Genomic DNA, 26,775 nt, shown 5'->3' on the forward strand with positions numbered 1-26,775 from the left:
TTTCTAATGAAAAATGTGAGCTGCAGGCCAGTCCTGCTTTGCAGGAAGAACTGAGAGCCAGTTGGTATAAAGTCAAAACTCAATGGAAGGGAGAGATGGGATAAGGTTACTGCTGGGTGTGTGTGTGTGTGTGTGTGTGTGTGTGTGAGAGAGAGAGAGAGAGAGAGAGAGAAGTATTTCCAGCAGGAAACTGGAGCGTGTAAAGAAGAATGATCTGGTCACGTTGGTGACCAGAAGTGTTAGACCCATTTCGCACTGAGATGAGCGGGGGACATGAAGTTGGCGAATGAGTTCTGCATGATTCTTCCAGATTCTTCTCAAGTTATTCTTGCATATGCAAGACCAAAAGGGAAAATGAAAATCAAAACAGCCAGTAACTTAACTATATAGACTTCAAGAACAGAGTGTTTTTAAAAAATAACATAAGCAGAATGTCGCCTAAACCATTATCAGATTCACATCGCTCGTTACTTCCCCAACATGGGACTGATCCTAGCAGCTTCTGTGGCTGAAGTGAAATTTTCTGTCAGAATTGGATCCCTGCTTCCCTAGCAAGTAGTCAAAGTAATTAAACAACAATGAATGTAATTCTTGCCTGATAGATTTGCAGATTGCTGATCACTGTTGTTGTGGAGCTACATGCTCTCATTGGTGACGGTAGGAGTGTGATAAAATCAGCCTCTGGAGAGGGTAATTTGGCAATATGTATTCGGTTTCTTAATATGCATTTATCCCAAGGAAGTAACTGAAAAAGTATACAAAAATGTTCATCACGGTGTTATTTGTAATACTGAAAACCTGGAAGCTATGTAAATGACATCAACAGAGAATTTATTAAGTAACAGTACAGACATACAATGGGATATTGCTCTGCAGATTTAAAAATAATAATGAAGATCAATATTCATTGTAAAGGAGAGATGCCCATAATGTGTGGCAGCTTAATAAAAAAAGATTACAAAACATCATGTATAACATTACTACATTTTCTGTATATGCATAGGAAAAAATACGGAAAGGTAAAATGTTAATGAGAATTCTCTCTGAGTGATGGGATTAAAGGTAATTTTCATTTTTTTCTTTATGCTTTTTGTATTGCCTGATTTTATTTCAATTAACACATGCTATTTTATGGTAAGAAAAAATAAAGCTATGTTCATTTTGAGAAATAGTCTAATAAAGGAAAAATAAAAGTGAAAAATTTAATAATTCTCTTTTATACTCATTTCTTTTTAGTGAATGTAAACCTCTTTAGAGTATACTTCTTTTGACTGCTATTAATTTTTATTCAGGTTTGAATTTAGGGTATTGAGGAGTGTGGGCTGAGAAGAGGCAAACAGGCCAGTTCTTAGACTCTTCAGGCAGTTTGCATTCTAGACAGAATAGCTCTGGACTCCCTCCCTCAGACTGCTCCTTAAAATCCCTGTAAATATTTGAATTCATGTCTTCCTTGACCAGTTACAAAAATATTCACATAAAGTTTCTTTAAATAGTCAATTTTCTTGCACGTTAAAATTTTCCTTGACTAAGAAAAATCATAATGCATCTCAGTGGTTCATTTGCTGCCTATGCTTGTGTAGCAAGATGTAAATAGTCTAAGCTGTATAATGAAAGAGTGGTCGGAGCAGGATGAAATTGGTCAGAAAAGACTTTCATTTATGCATTTACTATGCAAATATATGTTTAGCTCCTCTTATATGCCAGGCACTAGGGTACTGGAGATACAAAGGCAAGAGACATAGCCCTTCCTGGGAAGACCTTACATGCTAGCAGGGAAAAGATTACAGTGTATGTGCAACATGAATTGGGAACTTAGAGAGGAAGGAATCCCAAAGTCTTATTGGGGATGTCAGATGTCACAGGGCATGTAACACTCGAAGATTACACAGGAATTTGCCATAAATAGGGTTTCTTGGAGGTACGTTTTCACCTGAAAGAAATGAAAGATAAGCATTGCTAGAGAGCAGCTAGAAGGTCAAGGTGGCACATGACAAACCTACACAGATTCTGATAATAAAGGTTACAGGAGACGTTGTTCCCCTTCTTCCTCTGGGGCCCACTTCCTGCCAGGTCATTTCAGTGCATAGTAACAGAGGCACGTGATGTTTGTGCCGAGGCTTTCATCGTCCTTTGTGGATGCTTTTGGCAGGGCCTCGCATACTGTGTGTGTTAATTGTTGTGTGCTAATGGCAAGATGACATACGATAGAACTTTCAAGCCAGATAATAAGGGGCTTTTGCTATCAGGGGAGTGGAAGGACAGGAACTGTTGTGTGGATTCTGAGATAGCCTGACTTGATGGGCCCTGGTGTCAACATTTTAGAGCAGGAAAGACTAGAAAACATCTGGTCCAATCTCCTCATTTTATAGGTTGAAAAATAAAAAGTTACTGAGAATGCCAAGATCTTAGCAACCGCCTTCTTCATGAATAAATTATTGAGTGTGATAATTTTGTGTAGTGTTGCTCTAGTACGTCTCTATAAACCTTAAGGAGAAGATTCATTTTGTTCATCTGGCTGGCAGAGAAGTCCTGCTTAGTTACCTAGCTCTAGCTCATGTGTTTCTTATGTTTATATAGTCAAAGGTCAAAAGCTGACTAAGAACAGACAAGTTCTTTCCTTTTGCATCATTTTTCAACTTCTCAAAGGGCTTAAAATAAACGATCATTTTCCACTATTTACTTAAGGGATTTGTTTTGCAGTATCCGTAGTTCTTGGGAACCCCCCCACCACCACCCTGTTGTAGTTATGAAGTGCACAATCTGATTCTTACTCATCTATCAACATCTAAGGACTGCTAGTGTTAATATGTATGGTCTAAGTCACCCAAAATGGAATAAGAATGCTGAAATGGCCGGCGATGTTTGTGACTTTCCACAAATATCTTACATGTATAGAATCAGGAAATCACTCCTCCTAAGACAGAGGTGATAGACAAATTTGTCAAAGGAAAGAGAGTCTGCCCTTACTTTCTCAGGGACCATACCTACAGCAGGGTGTGAAAGGCTGGCTTCTAAGACAACCATAGCAGGCCAGTTTGAATTTGTGTAAGCATATGACGCAGGGGAATGGAAAGTAGTAGGGTTAGCATCATTTAATAAACATGTACAGTGGTTACAGAAATTCCAAGTTCAGCTAAAAGCCTCCACCAACAAGTGTCATGGTGTATCTAAATAAGAAGAGTCATGAAACGCAATATGAAATTATCTATTAAAAGTATTGGCCAGGCATGGCAGCTTGTGCCTGTAATCCCAGTATTTTGGGAAGCTGAAGTGGGAGGATCACTTGAGGCCAGGAATTTACGATCAGTCTAGGCAACATTGTGAGACTCCATCTCTAAAAAAATTTTTTAAATTATCCAGGCATGATGGCATACGCCTGTAGTCCCAGCTACTTAGGAGGCTGAGGCGGGAGGATCGCTTGACCCCAGGAGTTTGAGGCTGCAGTGAGCTATGATTATGCCACTGCTCTCCACCTTGGGTAACAGAATGAAAGCCTGTGTCAAAAAAAAAAAAAAAATCAGTTTACTCCAACTGAGGCTTAATTGGGTTATGCAAGTAGGCTATCTTTGTGAATACTGATTTTGCTTAAAAATAAGAGAACCGCTCAGAATATGTTTGTCATTTTTATGGAATATCCCAGTAAAACAGTACATATGTGTATCGAAAGAAAGCCGGAAAGGAAAGAGGGAAGGAAGACAAAGAAGAAGAGAGAGAGAGAGGAAAAGAAGGAAGAAGTGAAAGAATGAATGAATGAGCGTATGTATATTAGTTATGAAACCAAGGAGTAATTTCTCTTAATAAATGAACTTCCTTTTCTTTTTTTTTTTTTTTTTAACAATTTTGCATGTTTAAAAATATTTATTTTTTTCTTTCACTTTTATACTTTTTAAAAATTTTTTTGTCAATTATACTTTTTGGGTTTTTTTTTGTTTTTATTATACTTTAAGTTCTAGGGTACATGTGCACAACGTGCAGGTTTGTTACATATGTATACATGTGCCATGTTGGTGTGCTGCTCCCATTAACTTGTCATTTACATTAGATGTATCTCCTAATGCTATCCCTCCCCACTCCCCCCACCCCATGACAGGCCCCAGTATGTGATGTTCCCTACCCTGTGTCCAAGTGTTCTCATTGTTCAATTCCCACCTATGAGTGAGAACATGCGGTGTTTGGTTTTCTGTCCTAGAGATAGTTTGCTCAGAATGATGGTTTCCAGCTGCATCCATGTCCCTACAAAGGACATGAACTCATCCTTTTTTATGGCTGCATAGTATTCCATGGTGTATATGTGCAACATTTCCTTAATCCAGTCTATCATTGATGGACATTTGGGTTGGTTCCAAGTCTTTGCTATTGTGAATAGTGCCACAATAAACATACACGTACATGTGTCTTTATAGCAGCATGATTTATAATCCTTTGGGTATATACCCAGTAATGGGATGGCTGGGTCAAATGGTATTTCTAGTTCTAGATCCTTGAGGAATCGCCACACTGTCTTCCACAACGGTTGAACTAGTGAACTTCCTTTTCTAACCAGCATTTCTTCTGAGGTAAATGCTAAAACAATGGACACATTCTTAAACCCACTGAAGTCCCAGACTTCTAAGAGCTTACGAAATTTTATAGCTGTCCTTATATAGAGAGGACAAATTTACACAAGTTTTCACAGGAATTTCCTCTTCTGCTGAACTTCGACTCTGAATCTCTGTGGGCACTACTCCCCAGAGCATATGCAGTTCCTAAATGCCTGCTGGTTGACCTCACTAGATAAACCTAGATTCACATTCTGTTTGCCCAGTGTCTGGGCTCTAAAGGCTCATCCAACTGCCCTGGCAAGTGCGGATTTTACTGGATACAGTTTCTATTTGTCCACATTATAGGTTTTCTCAGATTTGCATTTTGAAAAGTATTATTGAAAAATGAAGATAGGCAGGGCCAACATGGGGAAAGCCTTGTTGACATTCATTTAATCAAGTATTCCTGAAATAGGCTGGGTGCGGTGGCTCACACTTGCAATCCCAGCACTGTGGGAGGCCAAGGCAGGTGGATCACAAGGTCAGGAGATTGAGACCAGCCTGGCCAATAGGGTGAAACCCCATCTCTACTGAAAATACAAAAATTAGCCAAGTGTGGTGGCACACATCTGTAATCCCAACTACTCAGGAGGCTGAGGCAGGAGAATCCCTTGAACCTGGGAGGTGGAGATTGCAGTGAGCTGAGATCATGCCACTGCACTCCAGCCTGGGCGACAGAGCAAGACTCCATCTGAAAAAAAAAAAAAAAAAAAAAAAGTATTCCTGCAATACTAAATTTCCCCTTTTTATGACCACTTTCTAAATTTCATAATATTTTGTTAAATGTGTACCCTGGGACATGGGATAGATTTGTCATTCACTAGACCATTCCTCAAACCCTTTAATGTTTTCCAAGTTTCTTTCATGTGTCAGGGAAGGGTACACTAAGTGTTGAAGATGTCAAGATATTGGATATAATCTTGCCCTCACGGAGCTCACAATCTAATTATTAGTACATGACCGGGTTCATAGTGGACTTGTCTGCTAAAGAGTATGAAATTTATAACCCCAAAGCCAGGCGCAGTTGTTCACGCCTGTAATCCCAACACTTTGGTAGGCCAAGGCAGGTGGATTACGAGGTCAGGAGATCAAGACCATCCTGGCTAACATGGTGAAACCCCGTCTCTACTAAAAATTAAAAAAAAAACAAAATTAGCTGGGCGTGGTGGTGGGCTCCTGTAGTCCCAGCTACTCGGGAGGCTGAGGCAGGAGAATGGCATGAACCTGGGAGGCGGAGCTTGCAGTGAGCCGAGATCGTGCCACTGCACTCCAGCCTGGGTGACAAAGCGAGACTCCGTCTCAAAAAAAAAAGAAAAAGAAATTTATACCCCCAAACTCTCCTATTTATGGTCTGCCCCCTCTGAAATCTGATATTTGTGTTGCTGTAGAGCAATCTTTCAACTTGTTTTGTTGTCTTGGGAATAATAAGCATTCAAAATAACAAATATTATCAAGCTAGGCGGTAAGAACACATGATAGGCAGACTTATAAGATGGCCACCAATGATTCCTTGTGCTCATGGCCTTATGTAAGAAACCCCCTCCTCTTGAGTGTTGGCTAGACTTAGTGACTTGCTTCTAACCTATAAGATACAGCAAAGGGGATGGGATGTCCCTTCCTTATTAGGTCAGAAAAGATTGTGACTTCTTTCTCTATTGCTTTCTTGGCTTGTACACTTTGGTGAAGCAGACTTCCTATTGGAGAAGTACACCTGGCTAGGAACTGAGCCCTTCAGTTCACCAGTCCATGAAGAACTGAATCCTGCCAACTACCATGTGAACTTGGAAGCAGATTCTTCCCCAGTCTGGCCTTCCGATGAGACCAAATATTTGGCCAACATCTTGATTACAGCCTTGCAAAATACTGAGAAAAGGACCCAGTTAAGCTGTGTCCAGATTCCTGACTCACAGAAACTAAGATAGTACATGTATCTTGTTTTAAGATGTTAAGTTTTGGGAAAACTTGGTATGCAACAACAGGTAATTAATTTTAAAAAATTCTGTTCTTGAGGAGTTGACAGTAGAGCTGGAGTAAGGCAGGATGCCAACTACAGCTCAATGTTAAAGGTAGTGCCATCTTCAGTGATTCCACAGAGGTTGCTAATTGTGTGCATTTAGCATTTTAATTCTCGTGTCAAGCCATCTTGATTTCTGTTCTTATAGATTTTCCAGCTGGAAAGACTTGACCAACTCTATCTCTGCAGCTTTCATCCTGTATTCCACCTCAAAAGAATGATGACAAATAGTTTAATGTCCAACAAGACTACATGTTCCTTGAAAATAGGAAAAGGACCAGGCATGGTGGCTCACGCTTGTAATCCCAACACTTTGAGGAGGCCGAGGCAGTAGGACTGCTTGAGCCCAGGAGTTCAAGACCAGCCTGGGCAACATAGCGAGACCTTGTCTCTACAAAAAAATACAAAAATTAGTCGGGCGTGGTGACACACTTGTAGTGCCAGCTACTAAGAGGCTGAGGCAGGAGGATCGTGTGAGTCCAGGGATGTTGAGGCTGCAGGGAGCCAAGATCATGTCACTGTACTCCAGCCTGGGTGAGACCCTGTTTTGAAAAAAGAAAGAAAGAGAGAGAGAGAGAGAGAGAGAGAGTGGGGGGGGGAGAGAGAGAGAGAGAGAGAGAGAGACGAAAGAAAGAAAGAAAGAAAGAAAAGAAAGAAAGAAAGAAAGAAAGAAAGAAAGAAAGAAAGAAAGAAAGAAAGTATTTTATACTTAGTGCTCTTTCATAGTGCTTAGTTCATGCCCTTTCATGTGGAGGGAAGGCTCACTAAATATTAAATGATGAACTATATTCTCAGAGTTAGTAAAAGAGCAAAAAACACAGGAAAGGCCTCTGAGAATTCTGGATGCATCTGGACGTAGGTTTTGGTGGGGGGCTTGCCTGAGCAGTGTTATATAGGGCTCTGATGCACAATTCATGAGCTAAACATAAGATATGGAAGAATTCTACAGGTATTAATTTTGTGATACTTACTCCAGAAGCTTTCCAGAATGTCCAATGCGGCAGCTTTGAGTGCTGTTTTTACTGATTTTTATTTATTGTAACTTTGTTATAAACAATAAAATTCATAGCACAGCTGCCTGTGCTATGCCTGTAAGCCCTAGATACTCACCATCACCATCACCATATATCACAGGGCAACCTACTGCAAGCACCCACAACTTTCCACTTGAGGGCTTCAGCCTGAAGTGCAGGCGCAGCCCTCAGCCAATGACCGTGGCAATGGGAGGGAAAAACCCTAAGCTTTCTTGCCTTTTTTATGTGGCAGGACTCTGAGATGTGCTCTATGCTGTCATTCATAGTTCTCCAGTGGGACTGAACCCCATGGACTCACATGGGTAATTCATTCAGGAATACTTCCTTGGGTCACCGCTAAAATAAACTACTCGGACTCAAATTCTTGTCTCAAAGTTGGATTCTGAGGAAATCCAACTTATGATGCAAATGAACAGAGACAAAGATAGGAGGCTTGGCTGGGCACAGTGGCTCATGCCTGTAATCCCAACACTTTGGGAGGCTGAGGCCGGAGGATTGCTTGAGTTTAGGAGTTTTGAGACCAGCCTGGGCAACATGATGACCTCATCTCTACAAAAATTAGCTGGGTGTGGTGGCATGCACCTGTAGCCTAGCTACTTGGCGGGCTCAGGTGGGAGGATAGCTTGAGCCTGGGAGGTCAAGGCCGCAGTAGGCCATGTTTGAGCCACTGCACTCCAGCCTGAGTGACAGAGCAAGACCCTGTCTCAAAACAAAACAAAAATAAAAACAAACAGAAAAAGAAAGACGGGAGGCTTAAGTGATAGTCATTGATTTAGTCAAGCACCTCAGGAAACAGCTAGACTTAGCTTGGTGAAGTGGGATCCAGTGGAGAAGGCTGGGAGGGGCTGGACTTATAAGTTGACTTGCTCACTGGGGTGGGGTGACAGCTGAAGCCAAAGGGTGTGTAACAGGAGCTGGTAGCTTATGGGAGCAGCTATGGCACTATGGCAGGGATCTGGCCTGCAGGAGTCTGGTCATGTATCAGACAGGAGAGCACTGGGTTGGCAAATCCTGGTTGGATTTGGATGTCCAGGCAGCCAGGGAGTGATGAGAAACGTCATCAGCAGGGACCCGGATTCTGGCTTCAGTCAGGGTCGGAGGGGGCTTTTCATCCTCTGAGGATGAGCTGCTGGGACAGAGCGGCACCCCAGTGCTTAGGGAGACTTTGGTGCTGAACATGAAACAACACATGACCTCAGGCAAAAGAAACGCAAGAAAAAGCTGAATCCAAGACCAGGCATAAAGACTGATGAGAGCGCAGCATGGGCTTTGGAATCTGAGAATCCTTGGTTTGAACCGGCTTCCTAACTTTCCAGAAGTGTGACCTGGGACATTTTGATTAGTCTTTCCGAGCTCAGTGTCCTTATCAGGAGAATGGGGACAGTGGTTCCTCCCTCACAGGGTTGTGGTAGAATTTTAATGATGTAAATATGAAGAGAGAACGCGAGGACAGTGGATCACTTCTATATCTGAGTAAACAAGGACGGCTCTGAGAGGCCACGCTTTCCACTGGAATCGGAACTTGCTTTGAATACAGATAGAAGATAATGATGTTCTCAGAAACATGATTGATCAAAGAACCCTATCATATCCTTTCTTACGTTACTTCCTCGTACCAGGCAACCACTTTTGCTGAAGATGATGCTTTTCAGGCAGAAGGCAGAGGAAGCTGCGTGACTCAGACATCATCACCAGGGATGTTAAACAGGCTGGCCCATCGCAAGAGCCAAGGAGTGTATGTGAGTGCGTGTGCATGCATGTGTTCCAGAGAGGTGGGGTGCAGGGGGTGGGATGGGGAGGTCTTCAAGGTGTCAGATCGTGTTTTCGCTCCTGGGGAACTGGCATTACATCCATGTTGATGAGAAGAGAGGTTCAAATAATTCCTGCCTAAGGTTTGATAGGTCCTAGAGACTGGAAGAGGTCAAGGGTAAGGACGAAGAAAATAGCCCAACAATGAGAAGAGAAAGGTTGGAGAAGCCGTGGAGTAGGAAGGGTCCAAAGCCAGATTTCAGTGCTGAGGCACTAAACATGCCAAGACCCATGCACCTGGGGCAATAATGCCCTCCTGGGCCAGAGTAACATTCACAATGCTGAACTACTGGTAAGGTTCAGGTGCTAGCAAGTTAAGACGGATGCTGGCCAGCAGTACGTCAGTGTTTTCAGCCCTGGCTCCAGGGGTCTGCCAGATAGCACCAGGAGTACGTATCTATTGGTGCCCCAGGTAGTAATTACTACCTAGAATCTGCTGAATGTTCTATTTCCAGGACTCACACATATGAGGCTAACTTTGTATTAGGCCTGTTAGAAAAGAGAGGAGGTTACAAAAAAACACAGGAGCTTTCTGGGAAATGTGGCTATTTAAATAACAACACTGACGTTAAATGTCCTTAAACTGACCGAGAAATCTAGGGGAGAAAATTCTCAAGCTGTATGTTTCTCAAAAAACAAACAAAAATAACCAAAAAAACAAAACAAAACTACTTTCCATATCTTTGGGCTGACAGATAATATTTTTTAATGATGTAGACTTCCCAACAACTTTTACAATACTGACAAATAAAATCGTGGCTAACAACTATAAATCAACACAGAACTCGATTTCCTTCGAAATCGAGCTGGAGGAAGGCTTAAGTCATTCCACAAGCCCCATTTCTGTGAGGCAAGGTCCAGTGAAGTCCCAAGGAAGTGGCTATAGTCTTGTTGTGGCTTCTCAACCTCCTAAACCCTCCCAGCTCTTGAATGGCAAAAGCCAAAAAATATGGGTCACTTTTACTGCTGCAACTGGCTCCAGCTCTAGCCACCTAAACCAAGCCTGCAAGGGGCCTAGTAACACTGGGGAAGTGCAAGTGTTTATTTTTAAGTAAACAACTTTTTTTTTTTCCTAGTTTAATCAAAAAACCTCTGATAAGGTTTGGTTTTAAACTATATGCAAATATCGCAATCTCTGAAGAATTTAGCAAAGATTTATTTTTTTCTCTTTCCAGACTCTTGACAGACACAGCCTTGCGTAAAAGCAAGCTGATTCTAAGAGCACACAAATCAGCAAACGCATTTTAGTGCATAAATTCATAAATTCGACTGTGGAGCTGTACCTTGGTTTCCTAGTTTCTGCTTAAAAATTTATAAAAAGCAGAGTTAGGTGCAGTTTTCAGTAGATAGCCTCCACTGTGTGAACCAAGTCAGATTTCAATTCTTCATCTAAAGGTACTGATTGACGTTGTCAGATGCTTTCTGACGTAGATCCCCAATCCAAGGGCCAGCAGGTGAAACAGAAGCAGAGATGGAAGAAAAACCTTCAATAATTCTTTTTAGAAAATACTCCCTTTTGGCCAGGCACAGTGCCTGTAATCCCAGCACTTTGGGAGGCTGAGGTGGGAGGATCACTTGAGCCCATGAGTTCAAGACCAGCCTGGGCAACATGGTGAGATCCTGTCTCTACAAAAAAAAAAAAAAAAAGTAGCCAGCCACAGTGGTGCATGCCTGTGGTCGCAGCTACTTGGGAGGCTGGGGTGGGAGGATTGCTTAAGCCTGGGAGGTGGAGCTAGCAGTGAGCCATGATCATGCCACTGCACTCTAGCCTAGATGACAGAGGGAGGCCCTGTCTGAAAGAAAGAAAGAAAGAAAGAAAGAAAGAAAGAAAGAAAGAAAGAGAGAGAGAGAAAGGAAGAAGAAAAGAACAGAACTCCCTTTCATCATAACACATGTGTTGTTCATGCTAAGAGATGTTGTGTGCTTTGTATGTTTGTTTAAAGAAGTTATCTTTTGGGAAGTGCTATGGCTTGAATGTGTACCCTCCAAAATTCATCTTGAAACATGATTCTGATTGTGGTTGTATTAAGACTCAGGGGTTTTTGGATGTGAGATGTGATTAAGTCATGAGGGCTTCCCCATCAAGAATAGATTCATGCCTTATAAAAGGGCTGGAAGGAACTAGCTTAGGCCCTTTTGCCTCCTGTCCATTCCGTTATGTGAGGACACGGTGTTTGTCTGCTCTGGAGGATGCAGCCACAAGGCGCCATCTTGGAAGTGGAGACTGGACCTTCAGCAGACACTGAATATGCTGGCACCTTGATCTCAAACTTCCCAGCCTCCAGGACTACGAGAGTAAGTTTCTGTTCTTTATGAATTACCCAGTCTATGATATTTTGTTACAGCAGCACAAACAGACTAAGACAAGGGGAAGATTTCAGACCAACCTGACTAATCCTGTGTCCAATCTGAGTTTTTCTTCAAAATGCTTTCAACGTATCTCAATGTGATCTTCCTCAGGCCGAAAGCTGTTTTATTGCTCTGGTGCGATCAGCGACTATTTTCAGGGTGTCCGTGAGTGAGGTTCATGCTGGGCATCAAGTAATGTTTTTTGCATGTCATGACTGTAAATGGAAATTGAAGTTAGAGCCCTGCTCCATCCCCATGCTGACTAGGGTACAGTTGCACCCGCAGGCCCTGCGGGTCCTCCTCCTGCAGCCCCGGAGCTCTGCAGCTCGGTGGTCAGAGGGCAGAGAGGAGGCTTGTCAGGATCTATGGCGAAGAGCAGCAAGAGTCTAAACACACCACTGCTATTTTTTGCAATATGTTTTCACTTATTTATTTATTTTTGAGACAGAGTCTAACTCTGTTGCCCAGGCTGGAATGCAGTGGTGCAATCTCAGCTCACTGCAACCTCTACCTCACAGGTTCGAGTGATCCTCCTGCCTTGACCTCCCTAGTAGCTGGAATTGCAGGCAAGCACCGTCACTCCCGGCTAGTTTTTGTATTTTTAGTAGAGATGGGGTTTCATCATGTTGGCCAGGCTGGTCTCGAACTCCTGACCTGAGGTGATCCACCTGCCTCAGCCTCCCAAAGTGCTGGGATTATAGGCGTTAGTAACCATCCCTGGCTGCTTTTATTTTTTTAAATAAAAGTGACATAATATTCAGATCAGGTCCATTTTGCTACCTTTTTAAATTACTTTCCTCCACTTCTCTCCCCAGAGACAATAACTAATAGTTTCCTTTAGTACATGATTCTCTTTATTATTTTCTATGTATCCATTATCAATATATTTGGTGTTTTTACAATTAAAACAATTTTATCACACTATGGAAATATTTTTGCAACCTGCTTCTTTTTTCTTCTCAATGATTTTTTGGTAATCTATGTTAATAACATCAATACCTAGAGCCCTGGTTCATGTTCTAAACTGCTGGGGATTTTTTGTTTGCTTTTTCTTGCTCTATTGCCCAGGCTGGAGTACAGTGGCACAATCATAGCTCACTACTGCCTCGAACTCCTGGGTTCAAGGGATCCTCCCACCTTAGCCGCCCGAATAAATGGGGCTACAGGTGCACACCACCACATCCAGCATCAACTGCTGTTTTAATGTTCTTGGGAATATTCAATTTATTTTTCATTTCCCTATTGATAGACTTCTAGATTGTTTCCAACTTTCTGTAGATGTCTTCTGTGCAAATATTTGCAAGTTTCTCTAGAAAAAGATTTTCTGGGTCATAACATACATTTTTGTTAGATATCAGTAATTCAATATCAAAATGGCTGTACTAGCTTTCAGTCCCACTACTAGAATATGTAAGTTCCTATTTTCTACATCCTTTTCAACATCTCATATGTCTGGATAACTATTGTAGATAATCAGAGGTATATACCATGGTATCTCATTTTAATTTTTTTCTCTAATTATAGTGAGGCTGAGCACACGTTTGTGATTTTGGTGATTTTGTTTTCCTTTTCTGCTTCTTGTTCATGTTTTTGCTCATTAAACAAATTTTTTTTTTTTTTGCTTATTAATTTTTTCCTTGTAACTAATACTTTGTTATACGTGTTATACCTTTCCTTGGTTCTGTGGCTTGTTTTGTAACTTCAATTTTAAATTAAGCTTTTAATTTTAGTGTCATCTATAAAATACAAGCAAATTTATAAATCTTTCCCTTTATAGGCCAGGTGTGGTGAATCAGGCCTGTAATCCCAGCACTTTGGGAGGCCAAGGCGGGCAAATCACTTCAGCTCAGGAGTTTGAGACCACTCTGAACACCATGGTAAAACCCTGTCTCTACCAAATATACAAAAAAAAAAAAAAAAGAAGCCAGGCATAGTGGTGCATGTCTGCAGTTCCATCTGCTTGGGAGGCTGAGGCAAGAGGATCACTTGAGCCCAGGTGGCAGAGGTTGCGGTGAGCTGACACTGTGAGACCCCGTCTCAGAAAAGAACTTTTCCTTCATGATTCATGTCTTTTCTGTGTTAATAAAATTTGCTTAAACTAGTCACAATAACAAAGACATGGAATCAACCGAGGTACCTATCAACAGTGTATTGGTTAAAGAAAATATGGTACATATATTCCATGGAATATCATGCAGCCATAAAAAAGAATGAAATCTTGTTATTTGAAGCAACATGGATACAGCTGGTCATTATCCTAAGTGAATTCATGCAGGAACAGAAAACCAGATATCACATGTTCTCACAAATAGGAGCTAAACATTGGGTACACATGAACATAAAGATGGGAAGGAACAATAGACACTGGGGACTACTTGAGAGGGGAGAGAGGGAAGAAGGTCAAGGGCTGAAAAACTACCTATTTGGTACTATGCTCACTACCCAGGTAATGCAATGATTCATACCATCATGCAACACACCCATGTAATGAACTTGCACATCTAAATCCAAAATAAAAGTTGAAGTTGGCTGGGTGTGGTAGCTCACACCTGTAATCCCAGCACTTTGGGAGGCAGAGGTGGGGAGATCGCTTGAGTCCAGGAATTCGAGACCACCCTGGGCAACACAGGGAGACCCTGTTTCTACAGAAAATAATAATAATAATACAATACCCAGGCCTGGTAGCTCACCACACCTCTAGTCCCAGCTACTCCAGAAACTAAGGGGGAAGGATTGCATGGACCCGTGAGGTAGAGGCTGCAGTAAGCTGTGACTGTGCCTCTGCAATCTAGCCTCGGTGACAGAGTGACACCCTGTCTTAAAAGAAGACATTTTGCTTCATTCGAAGTCATGAAGATAATCTTATAATAATATACAGTGTTCGTTTCATATATTTTCTACAGTTCTATCTGTAACTAAACAGTGAATGGTGTCCGTCATGGATCTAATATTATTTATTTAAGTACAGGAAGCCAATTTTTTAAATGCAGTTATTTTTACAATGGAAATATCTTTAATGGGTCCTTCTGATGAAATAAATAACGATCATTGTCAAAATTCAAATAATAATTGGCTGGGCGTGGTGGCACAAACCTGTAACCCCAGCACTTTGGGAGGCCGAGGCAGATGGATTGCTTGAGCTCAGGAGTGAGACCAACCTGGCCAACACTGCAAAACCCCGTCTCTACTAAAAATGCAAAAATTAACAGGGCATGGTTGTGCATGCCTGTAGTTCCAGCTACTCAGGAGGCTGAGGTAGGATAATCACTTAAACCCAGGAAGTGGAGGTTGCAGTGAGCTGAGATCACACCACTGCACTTCAGCCTGGGCAACAGAGCAAGACTCTGTCTCAGAAAAAAAAAAAAAAAAAAAAAAATATATATATATATATATATACACACACACACACAAACACACACACACACACACACACATATATATATATATAGAGAGAGAGAGAGAGAGAAATATATTAAAAATCACCAGAGGCCAGGCATGGTAGCTCATGCCTGTAATCCCAGCACTTTGGGAAGCCGAGGCGGGCTGATCACGAGGTCAGGAGATCGAGACCATCCTGGCTAACACGGTGAAACCCTGTCTCTAACTAAAAATACAAAAAAATTAGCCGGGCGTGGTGGCACGTGCCTGTAGTCCCAGCTACTCTGAAGGCTGAGGCAGGAGAATCACTTGAACCTGGGAAGCGGAGGTTGTGGTGAGCTGAGATCGCGCCACTGTACTCCAGTCTGGGCGACAAAGACAGAGCCAGAGCCAGAGCCAGAGACACCTGGGATTACAGGCGTGAGCCACCTCTCCTGGCCACAAGCTTTTTTGTTTTTTGGTTTTTTTTTTGAGACAGAGTCTCGCTCCTGTTGCCCAGGCTGGAGTGCAATGGCATGATCTTGGCTCACAGCAACCTCCGCCTCCCAGGTTCAAGCAATTCTCCTGCTTCAGCTTCCTGAGTAGCTGGGATTACAGGCATGCACCACCATGCCTGGCTAATTTTTGTATTTTTACTAGAGACGGGGTTTCTGCATGTTGGTCAGGCTGGTCTCGAACTCCCTACCTCAGGTGATCCACCAGCCTTGGCCTCCCGAAGTGCCGGGATTACAGGCATGAGCCACCGCGCCCGGCCCCACAAGTCTTTTAGTATCACATCTAGTATGCCAGGTACATCTCACTAAATGTTTTCAAATTAAGACCACTAGTACATCATCTTACAAATAAATTATTTTTAACTTTGTCATAGAAGTATGCAACGAAAAACAACCAATTCTTAGAAGAGCATGATATAACTTACTTTGCTAGAATGTGAAACGGGAAATACCTGAATGACTCTAATTTGGAGGTTCTATGGAAGGAAGTCATTTACTGTATGTTGTCATCACTGAGAAACAGACGATTATCTTTCTCCTGCACATGAATACCATCTTTCAGGATGTTAATACTTGCCATTCTTCATGAACTTCATAGTTAGATTCTTCCATGTGTACATTAAAATATATTTGATTTGTGAATTAAAGTATCAATCCCACACATAGACTATATTTATCCGCCTTTAAGATGAGAGTCCTTTTATTTTCTGCCCCTGGGTCTACTTAGATGTCAAATGAACACTGATGGGGTTATTTAGTTTTTATGTAGACATCCTACAATATATACAGTATGGGTTTTTGCAAATACATTCAGTCATCACTCATTTCTCTTCCAAGGTAGTTTAAAATGCTTTAAATGATTATTCAGTATAGAGTTCAGTTATAAATTGTGGTACTGTATGAAGAGATTTGGAAGAGCTATATAAGGATTAAGTCCTTCACCTCAAATATAGCGATATAGAGAAGCTAAATAATAAGATACATGTCTTATAATTTTGCCTTGTGTCAGTTCTGTGTCTTCCCCTTTTGACACAACCTAAAACCAATTGTCAAGAAAAGGAAACAGCTACCGAAAAGCACAGCTGGTGCATTCGTGGGACTGAATTCATAGCACCAGTCACTCATGAATTTGTGTACACACAGGTGGATCGGAAGGACTTCTTTTCAAGGCACATGCAATTTAGCCGGGCACTGACCAGCTCCAAATTCTCCTTAACCACTTGCTACCTGAATACCCAAGGCCCACTTGCTTCTCAATGCAAAATTAACTCAGGCTACTAGACTGTTCTACTACCTTAACCTGTTAAGTTTGGAAAGCTGTTTTCCTCGAGAACACTCCCAAGGAGAAGAGCAAATACTGCTCATAAGTATTTCTGAAACGACTTCGAGAGGTTTTTAGCAGGCAAACATTTTCCATCGTGTGAGTCTTTTTGGTGCCATCTGAGAGATACTGTGGTTTTCAGCCAGCTTGGTGCTGTTACTACAATCACTTTACCTGACCTCTTTCTCTAAACAGGCATAAGACGAGGCTGAGCTCATACTTTCAGGAAAGCCACTCTGCCACCTAAGCAGAACTAACACTGTTAGAAGAGCATGCAAATTGTAATTTAAAAAAATCCATAGGCCAGCAGTTTCTTTTAACCACAGTGGCTTTTTTCCCCCTCCTGCTCATTCTGCTGATATAGCAGCACTGGTGTGCACGGCAAAGCTTTAGCTTTCTGCTCTAATTTGCTGTTCCTCTGATGAGAATTGTGCATTTGAGGATGCCTTTGTCTCGTGTGTGTTGAGTGCTGCACATCCAGCTGGATTTTAAGTTTCCGAAGGCATGGACCCCCTCCCTTTTATCCATCTCTTCTGTAGGACCCAATATGGTATTCTATTGTAGGTGCTCAATTACTGTATGTTGAATGAATGTATGATTGAATCAATGAGTGGCTGAACAGATATTTCCAGTCTCCCATTTTGTAAACTCAACAGTGCAAACTGGATGGGATTAATTTTAATCAGAAAGGAAGGTGTGTGGCAATGCAGAAATAAAATGATGAGTGAGAATAAGACATAAAGATGAGACCAATATAACAAATATATTTATATATTATAATCAGTTTCATGAGAAATAAAGATGAGAATAAGAAACAGACTAAGGCAGGCGCTAAAGAGTTCACTAATTCCAAGTGAAGGTGGTTTCAATGTGTAGATGACTGAATCTGTGCAGTGGAGTATATATATGTGTGTGTGTGTATACATATAATATGTATCATAGATTTAAATACATATGTATTTATGTGCCAGCGTGGGCAACATGTCTCTACCAAAAATACAAATTAGCCAGTTGTAGTGACATGTGCCTGTGGTCCCAGCTACCCGGAAGGCTGAGGTGGGAGGATTGCTTGAACCCAGGAGGTGGTGGTTGCAGTGAGCCAAGATTGCATCACTGCACTCCAGCCTGGGTGAGAGTTCAGACCCTGTCTCAAAAATAAATGAATAAAATAAATAAATAAATATGTATTTGTGTAATTATCTGTATACTTTATACATTATATACATATCTATGATGCATGATATATGATGTATGTATATGCATATATATTATATATGTGTATATATGTATGTGTTTGTGTGTATATATGTGTATATGTGCATACATGTATATATATATATTTTAAAGAATTTATACCAAAGTTCCTCTTAGAGAACTATCTTTGTCTGGAAAAATGCCTTGATTAGCCACTTGTGGGTGGAAAGTAAGACCCTGGGGCCATTGGATGAAAGAATATAAGGTAGTAAAGTTATAGCTAAACCACTCCACGTCTAAAAATCAACAATAATTTGTGAGTGGGAGTAGAACAGTCAAGAGAAGAAAGGGAGCCGGGTGCGGTGGCTCATGCTTGTTATTCCAGCACTTTGGGAGACCAAGGCAGGCAGATCACTTGAGGTCAGGAGTTTGAAACTAGCCTGGCCAACATGGTGAAACCCTGTCTCTACTAAAAATATTTTTAAAATGAGCTGGGTGTGGTGGCACATGCCTGTAATCCCAGCTGCTCGGGAGACTGAGGCAGGAGAATCGCTTGAACCCAGGAAGCGGAGGTTGCATGAGACTAGCTCGCACCACTGCACTTCAGCCTGGGTGAAAGAGCAAAATTCGGAAACTGGTCTCAAAAAAATTAAAAAATTAAAAAATTTAATTAAAAAAAAAAGAGAGGCGAGGGGAGAGAAATTAAAGATATAGAGATGGGATTATACAAGGCTTTGCCTTGGGAAAGTGGTTTGGAAGAAATCAAAGAAAAGAGGTTGCATTCCAGGACAAGATTGTCCCAGAGCAGAAAAAGATGACAACAGCAGAAGTAGACACCAACACAGGCGTGCATTCAGCAAGGGCAGGATTGTGGAACTGGAAGTGAACATGTGTCTGCAAAACCTCAGGAATTAACATAAACCCAGGGAAATCATTAGACTTCTTACAGAGCTTGGGAAGAAGGCTTAAGCACATTTTAATTAAAACTTAAAAGGTACTCTTACTGGCCAGGCACAGTGGCTCATGCCTGTAATCCCAGCACTTTGGGAGGCCAAGGCAGGTGGATCACCTGAGGTCAGGAGTTCGAGACCAGCCTAGCCAACATGGTGAAAACTCGTCTCTACTAAAAATACAAAAATTAGCTGGGCGTGGTGTCAGGCGCCTGTTATGCCAGCTACTCGGGAGGCTGAGGCTGCAGAATACCGTGAACCCAGGAGGCGGAGGTTGCAGTGAGCCGAGATCACACCATCGCACTCCAGGCTGGGGGACAGAGCCAGACTTCATCTCAAAAAAAAAAAAAAAAAGAAAGGTACTCTTATCTCAATTTATGTCTCCGATTTCCTTAAATCCAGATTTAGGGCAAGTAATTTGGAAACCCTCTCCTCATTCCAACCGATAAGTTTCTAATACTATCTTCTTAAAGCCCTGAGTTACAAAACAAAGGAAAACAAAACAAACAAAAGCAAGAAAATGAACAAATAAACAAAGTCTACATCCTCTTTCAGGGGTTGTTAGCGATCGATATTGGACCTGGGAAGACATCACAAGCAACCACAGTCCTGATTCCAGTGCCAAATCTGAGCAGACCCAGCACTCCACACAGAGCGTCCCTGATTCAAACTGGTGCCCAACAGGCCTCTCCTCAGTAGTGTGGCCAGGTTAGGGCACCAAAGGGGGTAAACTGTGACAATGTGGCGGGTTGGTAAAAATGTTCCTAACCTGGTATTGAAATCTTTTCACCTTTTTCTCTGGGGCTATTTTCGTTAATATATGAAAATGCCAGTGTCATTGTTACACTTCTCTGATGTAGATGGTTATTGTTCCTGTTTTACAAGTAAGAGAACTGCAACAGAAGCTTGCTCAGCACGCCCAGAGCAGGATTCGGAGAGAGGAATTATGATTTCCCAGGCTGGGCTTGGTTCACTGGATACCATTGTCCTCTACAAAGGGTTTATTGTGAAACGTTTACAAAAGCACTTTTAGGACGAGTTCAATGTCTATTTCTATCTTGGTGAAAATGTGGGTGAATCTGTGTGCGTGGTGGTAGAATCCCCTTGCAGAAGGGAGCAGGGAATGAACACTGGCTGTGTTCTTACCATGAGCCCAGGACCAGAGCTCTTTCCTTCCATTCTCTGCACTTTCTGAAAGATAAAGCAGCAGTGACAAACTCTGGGGCGATGTAATAATCTATAACTTAATAGGATGCGTGCAAGGTATGCATTTGTCGAAAAGTATCAGGCAGGGTGCACTGCTCACACCTGAAATCCCAGCTTTAGTAGGCAGAGGTGGGAGGATCACTTCAGCCCAGGAGTTTGAGACCAGCTTGGGCAACATAGGGATAATCTGTTTCTACAAAAAATAAAAAAATTAGCTGGGCGTGGTGGCGTGTGCCGATAGTCCCAGCTACTTGGGATGCTGAGATGGGAGGATCACTTGAGCCTAGGAGGTCAAGGCTGCAGTGAACCATGAGGCACCACTGTGCCTGGGTGACAGTGTGAGACCCTGTCTGTAGAAATAAAGAAAGGGCTGGGCATGGTGGATCACATCTGTAATTCCAGCACTTGGGGAGGCCGAGGCAGGCAGATCACAAAGTTAAGAGATCGAGACCATCCTGGCCAATATGGTGAAACCCCGTCTCTACTAAAAATACAAAAATTAGCCGGGCGTGGTGGCACGTGCCTGCAGTCCCGGCTACTCAGGAGGCTGAGGCAGAAGAATTGCTTGAACCCGGGAGGCAGAGGTTGCAGTGAGCTGAGATCGCGCCACTGCACTCCAGTCTGGCAACACAGAGAGACTCAGTCTCAAAAAGAAAGAAAGAAAGAAAGAGTATCAAATGGCACAGTTAAGATTTGCGCAGCTTGCTCTTTTTAAATTTTACCCTAAAGGAAAAAGAACCATCAGCTGGGGGCAGTGGCAGTGCCTGTAGTTCTGGCTAATGAGCCTGAGACAGGAGGATTGCTTGGGGAGTAGTTCAAGTCCAACCTGGGCAACACAGTGAGACTACATCTCCTAAAAGAAAAAGAAAAAGAACCATAAACAGATATTGAGCTCTAGTTAATTACATGGATGCTGAAATGTTTCACTGTGAAATCTTCTTATGTCTAAAACTTACTTTGAAATGCATCCAAAAATTAAGATGGACTGATGGACGGTTAGAGGGATGGTTAGATGGATAGAAACGTGATGAAGCACGTATAATAAAATGTTGCTTGTGGAATCCAGGTGACAGACACCTGGGTGCTTATTGTGTAATGCATTCAACTTTTATGTCTGAAAATTTTCCTAATTAAATATTAGGAAAATGGCTGGGTGTGGTAGCTCATGCCTGTAATCTCAGCACTTTGGGAGGCCGAAGCGGGTGGATTGCCTGAGGTCAGGAGTTGGTGACCAGCATAGTGAAACCCCGTCTCTACTAAAAATACAAAAAAAAAAAAAAAAAAAAAAATCAGCTGGGCGGCCAGGCACAGTGGCTCATGCCTGCAATCCCAGCATTTTGGGAGGCCACAGCGGGTGGATAACCTGAAGTCGGGAGTTTGAGACCAGCCTGACCAACATGGAGAAACCCCGTCCTTACTAAAAATACAAAAGTAGCCAGGCTTGGTGGCACATGCCTGTAATCCCAGCTCCCCGGGAGGCCGAGGCAGGGGAATTGCTTGAATCCGGAGGCAGAGGTTGCAGTGAGCCAAGATCACGCCATTGCACTCCAACCTGGGCAACAGAGCGAGACTCTGTCTCAAAATAAATAATAAATAAATATTAGGAAAATAAAAATGGTACTAACAGTTCCTACTTATCTGGCTACTAGAATGTGGGTAAAAGGTGCCCTTGAAAATAAACCAGCTACTCACGGTTGACATTTCTACAGAGGTATCTTTTCCTTTCTCATGTGCAGTGCTCTCCTCTTTGAACTGCTGCTGAGCGCTTTGCAAGCTTTACTCATGGGTTGTGTTCCCAGCTGCCTTGGGCACTGCTGGCCACTTCCTCCTTATGGAACTTTCTCTTCTCTTGACTTGTTAGACACCACACTCTCCTGGTTCTTCTCCTACCTCTCCGGTAGGTCCTGCTCCAGCTCTTTAACTGCTTCCTTCTCCTTTGCCTTTTTTTTTTTTTTTTAAGATAGGGTCTCACTTTGTGCCCAGGCTGAAGTGCAGTGGCACGATCACAGCTCACTGCAGCCTCGACCTCCCCTAGTTCAGGTGATCCTCCCACATCAGCCTCTCGAGTAGCTGGGGCTACATGTGTGTGCCATCATGCCTGGCTAAGTTTTATATTTTTAGTAGAGATGAAGTTTCACCATGTTGCTCAAGCGATCCTCCCACCTTGGCCTCCCAAAGTGCTGGGATTACAGGTATGAGCCATGGTGCCAGCACCCTTTATCTATTTTTAAGAGTAGAGGTTTCTCTGGGCTTGGTTCTGGATCTTCCTTTCTTTTCATCATACTCTTTTTCCCAAGATGGTCCCATCAGTTTTGATGAATTTTATTACCATCTCCCAAAGCAATTAGCTCCAACGTAAGGCTCTCTTTTCAACGACACTCTTAAATTCAAGTGCCTCCCTGACATCTCCACTTGAATGTCTCCTAGACGGCTTGCCCCTAATAAGTCTACATCTAAGCTCCTGATGATGCCACCTCCCCAGTCACCAAAGCTGTTCCCCTCCTGTTCTGCACCTTCACGAGTGACAAACCCACGAGCTCTTTATCAAGCCACACTTTGGAGGCATGTCCCTCTCCCTCACCCCCCTCATCCCATCCAGCACCAAGTCTGGATGCTTCCCTTTCCTGTCACCTCCTCAGCCACCGCCCCAGTGCTGTCACCACCATCTGTCCCTGGGGCCTCTGCACTGATTTCCCACGCGGACTCCCACTCCATTCTAACCCAACAGAAACTGCCAATGCCATCTTTGAAAAGGTCTGATTATGTCTCTTCTCTACTTGTAACTCAGCAATGGCTTGCCACTGATCTTCGGATAAACACAGAGTACTTAAGATGGGCAGCAAGGCCTCTCTCACCTGGTCTCTGGCCACACACCCCTTTGCATCGTCTGCTCTGCCCACATGAGCTTTCTTTCAATTCTTCCAACAAACTAAGCATTTTCCTACCTCAGGGCCTTGGTATAGGGGAGTTCCTCTTCTTGAAACCATTCCTGAAATCTTTCCTTGTAAATCCTTACTCATCATTTAGGTTTCAGCTTAAATAATACTTTTATTATTATTATTATTTTTAGATGAAATCTCGCTCTGTTGCCCAGGCTGGAGTGCAGTGGCGCCATCTTGGCTCACGGCAACCTCTGCCTCCCGGGTTCAAGAGATTCTCCTGCCTCAGCCTCCCAAGTAGCTGGGATTACAGGAGTGCACCACTATGCCTGGCTAATTTTTGTATTTTTAGTAGAGATGGGGTTTCACCATGTTGGCCAGGCTGGTTTCGAACTGCTGACCTCAGGCAATTCACCTGCCTCGGCCTCCCAAAGGGCTGGGATTATAGGTGCGAGCCACTGCGCCAGGCCTAAATGATACTTCTTGAGAAAAACTTCCTGCCACACCCCTCCTCCATCCTAATTATGTCTCTTTCCTGCTAGTGTCTCTCATAAAGTCTATTCTTTCGTTTCCCCGTAGAATTAGTAATGATGTGTTTGTCTTTGTGCTTTTCAATGTAATGTCTCTCTCCTGCTAGACTCCAAACTCCACGTAGACAGGGAGCCTGTCTGCTGCTCTCAACTTTGGACTCAGCATCTAACGTAGTCCCGGGTGCTTAGGAGATGCTCAACAAATACTTAACAATTGGGTGAACACATGGCTATGTTGCCACAGAATTTGAAAGGTAATGGACAATGTGATAAATGAATGTGGTATTAGGATTTAGCATGGGCTGGAAGCAGTGGCTCACACCTATAATTCCAGCACTTTGGGAGGCTGACGCGGGCAGATCACTTGATGCTAGGAGTTCGAGACCAGCCTGGGCAATATGGTGAAACCCTGTCGCTACAAAAAATACACAAAAATTAGCTGGGTGTGGTGGTGCGTGCCTGTATCCCAGCTACCTGGGAGGCTGAGGTGAGAGCACTGCTTGAGCCTGGGAGGTCAAGGCTGCAGTGAAACATGATTGTGCAACTGTACTCTAGCCTGGGCAACAGAGTGAAACCCAGTCTCAAAAAAAAAAAAAAAAAAAAAAAAAAGATTCAGCATGAATAATACCTGTATTGCCATCCTCCCAGAACCCATTCCACACTGGGAGTGAGAGCATTACGGGTGCTCACAGGCTGCTCTGGGTTACTGCTGTCCTCCTGTGCTCCTCTTCACTCCCTCCAGCTCATTCCCCACGTGCAGATGAAGAAGCAGCAACAAAGAGCATCTAGCACATTGAATGCCTGGTAAAAAGGCATCCTCTTCCTCATCGACATGGATGGAGCATTCATGCCATGCCCACAGAAATGAAAGGCAAATAGCCTGACTCGCAATCAATGCTTAGTTCTTCCCTGGCTCTGTGACTGCATAGATGTATGGTCTCATATGGAGAAGTTTGTATCCCTATGGATGCCCCACCCATTTCATGCATCTAATAGGAATATGAAATATGCAGAGGTAAGTGAGAGTGCTTCTTATGCTCTAAACCTGTGAACCACCACATGGATGTGTTACTGTGTGGTGTAAAGAATGACAAAAAATATTAGATATACTGGTTTTGCTGTTTTTCACAACTGAAGGTGCTACTATTAGGTATCTTACTAATTGTCTTCATGGTAAGAATAATGAGCAACTTGATCTTTCCTCTTTGAGAAGAATACTTAATTATAGATAAGAATAGGTAGAAGTGACCTAACTTCAAAAATATTTCCAAAATCGGCAATTCATGGTCAACATGAACTTAGCACTTAAGTTACATGACCTATTAGTAATAACTTTCTAGGTTGTGCTATACTAAAATTTATGTTTTTCTCTGATAGTTATGTATTATTCTATAACAAAACACTTTTATTTTTCTGTTTGTAAAAGTAATACATACTCAGATTCAGATGATACAAAAATGTCATAAATTCGCAAGAGAAAATCATTCATAAATGTCTTCTCTTTAGCTACTTCAAAAAATATTTTAAAATAAGTAAAACTTCTAAGTTAATATAAAGAAGTTTTATGAACAAACATTACCTGTGGGGATTTTAATCTCTCATACGTGTGGTTATGTCAAAAGAATATGATCATATTGCATAAAGCGTACATTTTTGTTTATGATACATTTCCAACTTATCAGCTATTAGTTCTTGCAGGGAAAATGTCTTGCCAATGTGTACTTGAGAAGACCATCCTTTTCAGTTGAACAACAAGAACCAAAATGTTAATCAAATATGTTCAGTGACTTTACAATTTGCAGAGCAACTAAGAAATATAGAAATTGGGCTGGGGAAGGGGTGGCTCACACCTGTAATCCCAGCACTTTGGGAGGCCAAGGCGGGTGGATCACCTGAGGTCAGGAGTTCAAGACTAGCCTGGCAAACATGGAGAAACCCTGTCTCTACTAAAAATACAAAAATTAGCCAGGCACGGTGGCACATGCCTGTAATCCCTATTACTCGGGAGGTTGAGGCAGGAGAATCACTTGAACTCGGGAGGCGGAGGCTGCATTGAGCTGAGATCTTGCCATTGCATTCCAGCTGGGGCAACAAGAGTGAAACTCCGTCTCAAAAAAGGCCGGATGGGGTGACTCACGCCTGTAACCCCAGCACTTTGGGAGGCTGAAGCAGGCAGATCACGAGGTGAAGAGATTTAGACCATCCTGGCCAACATGGTAAAATCCCATCTCTACTAAAAATACAAAAATTAGCTGGGCATGGTGGCACGTGCCTGTAGTCCCAGCTACTCGGGAGGCTAAGGAAGGAGAATCGCTTGAGCCTGGGAGGTGGAGGTTGCAGTGAGCCAAGATCGTGCCACTTCACTCCAGCCTGGGCAACGGAGTGAGACTCCATCTCAAAAAAAAAAAACAAAAAAAAACAAAAAAAGAAAAATACGGAAATTGTTAGCAATGGGAATGATGTGAGGAACTCAGTATTTTTAAGCTGTTAGATGGTAGGGGGCGAGAGATAAAACCTTCACGGCATACGCTTACCTTGTAGGTCATTAATAAATACAGACAATACTATGGCTCTGACTTTACACAGCAACAGTTCATCTACATTGCCACAAGGAAGTAGCCAGGGATATTACTAATTTTAAATACCAGCCTGTCAGCAAGAATGAAGCTGAAGTTCAGGGATGTTCCAAGAAAGGGCAGAAACATGCCAGGAGCATTAAGTAAACTTTCAGGCGGAATCTTTGTGAATTACTGGGGAGTCCTGGATTTCGAAATTCTTTTGCAGTTCACACCACCCACGTGTCAGTAAATAGGCTGAGGCTAAGGCTATTCCTGTTCTATACTGCCACCTAGTGGATGATGATACCCGCGTTCCTTCGTGCATTTGCTTCAGAGAGACTTGCCCTAGTTAGCAAACCAGCTGATGAATATTATTTGAGACACAAATGAACTAACCTTTGAGTTTGTTTCCTTTGGACTTTGAAATGTCTGTTTACTGAAGCGAATGTGGCATTTCATCATCTTCGATCAGCCTGTAG

The 26,775-nt window shown here is 42.6% G+C and overlaps 1 long non-coding RNA gene across 1 annotated transcript; it reads right to left on the bottom strand.

Annotated features, from left to right (window-relative positions):
- LOC103879552 lies at positions 1 to 26,775 on the bottom strand. Its single transcript, XR_002518603.2, has 3 exons — positions 26,693 to 26,775; positions 11,825 to 12,001; positions 1 to 1,930 (listed from the first exon to the last, which is right to left on the bottom strand). It is a non-coding gene; the product is annotated as an uncharacterized LOC103879552 (long non-coding RNA).

The sequence above is a fragment of the Papio anubis genome, chromosome 19, assembly GCF_008728515.1.
Source record: "Papio anubis isolate 15944 chromosome 19, Panubis1.0, whole genome shotgun sequence".
Classification (NCBI taxonomy): domain Eukaryota; kingdom Metazoa; phylum Chordata; class Mammalia; order Primates; family Cercopithecidae; genus Papio; species Papio anubis.